The following is a 6,000-nucleotide window of genomic DNA, read 5'->3' as shown; positions in this document are numbered from 1 at the left end:
GTTTGTATTATTCGCTTTCTGACTTAAGTCAGGAAGAAATGGCTATTGGTGAAGAAATTAATCATCTAAATCAAATTTTCATTGATGCTTCTAGAAATAAAAACCTAGCATAGGACTAGTCATGTCTCTTACAGGCTGATGTTCATTGCTAGGATGATTGATAATGCCGGCTGAAGAGGCTTCAGTTTGCCCCTCTAAAGTTGCAGGTGAAACATCAGTTCCCCCTTGGACTTTTGTAAGAGTCTTTTCTCCAGCTCAGCCTTCTGGAATCCATCCTGGGTTGGAAGATGACTCCAAGGCAGGGAGATCCTAAGGATTTGTGAGTTTCCAGGTCCTCAGGAACTTCTCTGAGCAAGGGCACTTAGGCTCCTTTGTCATGTGTGGGAACAGCAGGGAAGGTCTGAGAGGGTGAGAACCTCAGATCTGGAATCCGTTTCAGTGAGAAGCCTTTTAATTGCCAGTGACAGAAAACCTGATGCATAACAGACCTGAGCCAAGAGAAAGCTGGCTCTCCTGAGCAAATGTCCAGTGGAGGACCAGCTCTCCATGGGGTCTGGTCTGAGTTCAGGTGATGCCACAAGGCCTGGCTTCTCTGTGGCTTGGTCTGGTTTTCCTATGCATCTGGGCCTTAGTTTTAAACTTTATGGTGGCAAGAAAGGGGCAGCAACTCCATCTCTCCAGTTCCAGTGCTTGTCCCATGGGGAACACTGCCTGTTTCTCTCCTAGACTCCCAGGAGAACATGCACCGTATCTCGCTGGTTGTATTTCCCTCTCATGTTAAATATTAGTGGCCATGGAGTGGCTGCCATATCCATGGTCCGGCTTGGCCCTGCTGGGCTCCCCACCATGCGCCTTCTCATTCAGGCTGAGAAACAGCCCCTGGGTACAGAAGAGGAGGGAACTGAGCTGACCCATACAGTCAATCTGAAGCTTCTACTCAGACGTGGTGTGCCACAACCACTTATATTCTCCTGGCCAAAGATATTCACATGGCTAAAACAGTATCATAGGGGCTAGGATATATACTTTTTCCATGGAGAGAGAGGTGAGTGAGCATTTGCAAATGGTAATACGATCTTCCATAGCTCCCAATCTATAAAGGCTGAGAGGGGAAAGGGGGTTTTCTCAAAAGAAAACCAGGGTGCAATTTTCTGGAAGAATGGTAAAGATCAGTTATCCTCCTTTGATATATTATAATCCCCTCATCCAATGACCGAAATTCCTGTACTGCCCCACACCCACCCTCTCTCTTCCGGTGAAGGGACAGATAACCTGCAGAGGCAAACTATTTTACATTTTGATTGGTTGCCCATCCCTCCAAGAAAAAAAAAAGTAGTGAAAAATCTTTCTTTAGCTCAAGCTACTGGTATGGGCTTATACGATAGAAGAGTGGGGAAAAAGATGAAAAAATAAAGACCTTGTGACTCACTTGGGGGGCTTTACTGCAAGGAAAAAGAAAGAAGCAGGGTGTAGAAAGGATAAGCAAGACAGAAAAGCACCCTCTGAAGAGCTCTCCATGATAATCTGTGCAGAACAATGACAATGCTTGCTATTAGTACATCATTTAGACCACAGTGATAGATCTGTGAGCAAAGGCAAGAATCCTGATGGGGGCAGAGGGCAAGTCCTTGATCAATGGGAACATGACTTACTTCTCTTTCGTATGTCTTTGGATGAACTATTTACTTGCACTTGCTTTTAATTTACTGGCCAACAGTTAGAGCCAACTAACAGGCCAACAAGCTGGCATGATGCACCCAATTATCTCCTGAAAATGTATTTCTGTGATTGGAACTTTAATTGCAGCTTAAATCAAATGCTCATGAACCCAGTCACCATCGAGAGAATGAGACCAGCTAATGAAATAATGAGAGCCCTGACTCCAATTCAGAGGTAGAGAGACATGGGGAAAGATTGTTCCTTTTTCAAATTCCTTTCCTTTTTTTTTTTTTTTAAATTGCTTTTGAAGACAGTGATGTCGTAAATCCCACCACGAGGCAGTGATGTTACAAAATGGGCAGTGTGTTCCAATCAGATCACAAATGGAACACGAGCCTGTTTTGTTTCCTGGGATTCACTCTCAAATTTACCTGCATGGGTTTGTGTGGATGCCAAGGTTTGCACTTCCATAAGTCCAGATTCAACACCTATAGCCTTGGATTTCAAATTCGTGAAACAAACTCCTATCTCTGAATGCCATTATCTGTGATGTTGGATGTGAAGCCTTGCTGTAGGGTCACATGAGGAAGGAGCCCGAGTCCCTGGGACTGATTCATTTATGCAGATGTGGCTTATGCCTAGAGCCCAGAGCTGTAGGCTCCCTTCCCCACTAACTCACGCTGCTTAATTCAGATTACTCCCCTCTTATGAAGAGCCGATTTGCCAATTATCCCTGAAGTTGTTGATTAGGTGCTTTTTACCTAAGATTCTGTGCCATGGGCTATGCCCTTCTGAGGTTCATTTAGTTTCCTCTGAAAGATGATAGTGGTTTGTCTGAGAATCACAAGCATTACACTATTTTCCAATACACGCAAGTCCTTTTTTCTTAGAGGTCTCATATCTTTGGCTTTGTGTCTGGACAATGTGGATTATAAACAGCAATGGCAATGACCATAATAGCTACCATTTATCTAGTGAAGTGGCTGTCTTTCCAGCTGCAAATTAGAATCTCCTAGGGAGCCTTAAAATGTACTGATGCCCAGGTTTCCACCCCCAGAGGTTCCAGTTTCATGGGTCTGAGCTGGAGAATGGACATCAATATTTTTAAAAGCTCTCTAGGTGATTCCAATGAGCACCCAGGATTGAAACCCATCAATTTCACATTTCCAGTGGGCCAGGGACTGTGTAAAGAGATAGACACATAGTCATTGGAACCTGAATGGGGTGAACATTTTTAATCCCCATTTTATAGACGGGGATATTATGCCCAGAAAAATTTAGTAACTCATGTACTCAGCTAATAAGGGGTGATGGCAGATTATCAGGATTACGTTCTCCAAAGTGCAGGAATGATGTAAGCACAGGATGATTGGATTGTTTGAGCTGTAAAGACCGGAGGAGAAGAGACAGCATGAAAACTGATGAGGGAAATGGGCAAACAGCAGTGTTTTCCTTTCTTAGAGACAGCTGAGAGGACACACCTCTGTGAAAAGGCACACACCTAGTGGAGAAGGGAATGGCACCCCACTCCAGTGCTCTTGCCTGGAAAATCTCAGGGACGGGGGAGCCTGGTGGGCTGCCATCTACGGGGTCGCACAGAGTCGGACACGACTGACGTGACTTAGCAGCAGCAGCAGCAGTGCAATGAGCATACATACCGTGCCTTTTTGTTGTTGTTTTTGTTCAGTCACTAAGTTGTGTCTGACTCTTTGCAACCTCATGGACTTCACAGCACAAAGCAAAAGATCCGACTCGATTTCTATGAAGAACAGCTTACTCAAGAACTTGAGAAATGCCTTAAGAGAAACCTCAGTGTCCTCCATCTCTCTTTCCAAGAGAGCTGATATTTGTCAAATAGATATACTTTCCTTCCTCTGCCATATAGAGGAAGAAATCACACAGGAGATTGGCCACTGTGGCTTCTTACCCTCTGTTGTCGACAGACTCTCCCTGGTACTGGCTAAACACCTTGCTTTTTGTCTTATTGTATTTGTGTTCAGTGCTTTTCATTATTATTTCTTCCCCCTGGCCTCCCTGTTATGATATGCTGGCTGACGAGTGTGCATATGTTTTAGAAACACCTAGGATGTGGAGGCTGAGAAGAAAACAGACACGAGCTATTGTTTTGCTCATCTCTGTATTCCTCTTGTTCCACATGCCAAGAATCACCTCTCGGGGGTAGGTCAGCAGTTTTAGAAGCTGCTTTGTTTACTGATATATCTCCTTGTACTGTGCCTGGTGTTCAATAAATATATATGAATGAATGGATAAATGATGAAGTGCAAGGAAAACAGAAAGTCATAGAATCACCAACTCAGGGCTAAGAGCATCAGAAGACACTAGAAACAAATTCTCCTAAGACTTCTCCAGTACAATGGTATCAAGTTGAAGTGGGATACAGGATTGTCTGAACTGTCCCATATTTTTTTTATCTTCCATCACTTCCCACATCCACTTACAAGTAAGATGGATTAGTGTTGTGGATCATTGTGATTCAATATCTTTGTGTGTAGCAAGAAAATAATACCTCTCTTAAAGAGTTTTGGGAGAATTAAAAGAAGCAACACACATAAATTGCCTACAGTAATGCTCAATGAATGCACTGAACCTAATAAGTGCTTAATGAATGGAAGTTGATAGTTATTATCAAGAAGTAAGGTGTGACATGTCCCCTTGACCTTGCATACTAGGGATGATTAATATAGGAACTTTTGGTTAGTTATCTGTTTTCTTCTAAGTCCTTTTACTCCCATTTACCATTCATTTTCTTTTTCCACTACCCATATTGAAAACCTGCTTAGCCAGACTCTGGGCTAGATTCTGGAGATGGAGTGTTCTCCAACACAAGGCAGAGTGTTCCAATACACTTGATTCTTCCTGCAGAGATGACAGCCCACATCCCAGGAGCCTCCCTTGTAGATGCTCCCACTTCTTTCTGGCCAGGGGAAGACCTGGCCTTTTGTCATACAGTCTATAATGTCAGTAACGTGACTTAGCTTGATCGGTGGCATCTACAACCGAGGAGCTGGAGAGCCACTGTGGAGTGCTCTTTCCTTATAACCTCGTTTGGCTCACTTCTCTTTATTCAGAACTCCACACAAATGGTGCTTCCCAGGGAAGAATTTCTGCATTCCCAATCCACTCTACCCCATCACTCCGTGTTACATCACCTATTCTATTTCTTTCATAGCACTTACCAATATCAGACATTATTTGATTCATAAAACATTTTATTTGTTTATAGTCTGTCTCCCCTACTAGAATATAACCTCTACAAGGTCAGGGATGATATGCACCCTTTTAATAGTTGGTACTATTGCACTTAGAGTGGGGACTGGCATATCATCATTATTTGCTTCCTGTTTGTGACTATCTCCAGACTCCCAGAGGTTACTTTGGGCATCTCCCAGAGCTTCTGGAAGGTAGAATTTTCTATTGAAGGTTGATATGGGATTCATCTGACAATAGAGTCAAAGAAAGCAGCCATTACCAGCGGAGTTGACAGTGTCCTTTTAAGAGTTGGCATGGAACATTTGATAAAAATACAGTGAGAGATCAGAGCACAATGAATCATATTTAGGAGGAAATCTCTTTTGAAAAGCCCAGGGTAGGTCATGTTTTTTTCATGCTTGTCAACTTGGCTGAATAATTTGCTTAAAATAAATGGACGAGAATGGTAAGTTGCTATGTAAGGGAAATGAAACAGACTCCTGGCTTCGTGTGCCACACGTCTCAGCTTCTGAAGGGTCTGGCTTGGGTGATGGTGAGCTTTGTGGGTGGGGAGGTGGCTTATGCATTTAGACAGGTTTAATGTCTTCTTGGCTTTAGCACAAGATTTCTGGGGCATCAGCATATTAGCCAATTTCCAATGCAAACAGATTTGATCCATCACTGATGTTACCAAAAAAAAAAAGCCCTACCTCTCAGATCTGTCAGGTTCTCAAACATGAGCCAAATGAGTTAATATCTTCTCATTGTTGTCTTTATTAAGCCTTTGTTAAGCCAATCTTGAATAATGATGTGTCTCTGTCAGAGGGCTTTTAATAAAGTAAGTGTTCCTTTATATAACTTCTCCAGGGAGAATGCTATGGCTTTAAAAACACGGGAAGCCACACTGTCCAAAATGTAAGCAACAAGGCTAACCCCAAGTGTTGGGCCTGGGATTTTAGCAGCAGACCAGGGAACAGCTCAGTATTTGTGGCACTGGCTCTGGAGGCAACATGCACAGGAAGCTAGAGTTGGATGTCCTTTAGGCTACAGAGGGGAGGATGGAGGCTCTGGTGACGGGGACAATGCAGGCTTAGTGCCAGTCTCAGTACCGTGGGAGGCTCAGGTTATGAC

This window comes from Moschus berezovskii, chromosome 22, assembly GCF_049115385.1.
Source record: "Moschus berezovskii isolate FMDL1 chromosome 22, NW_MosBer_1.0, whole genome shotgun sequence".
In the NCBI taxonomy this organism is placed as follows: Eukaryota; Metazoa; Chordata; class Mammalia; order Artiodactyla; family Moschidae; genus Moschus; species Moschus berezovskii.
Note: the sequence above shows the minus strand (reverse complement) of the source record.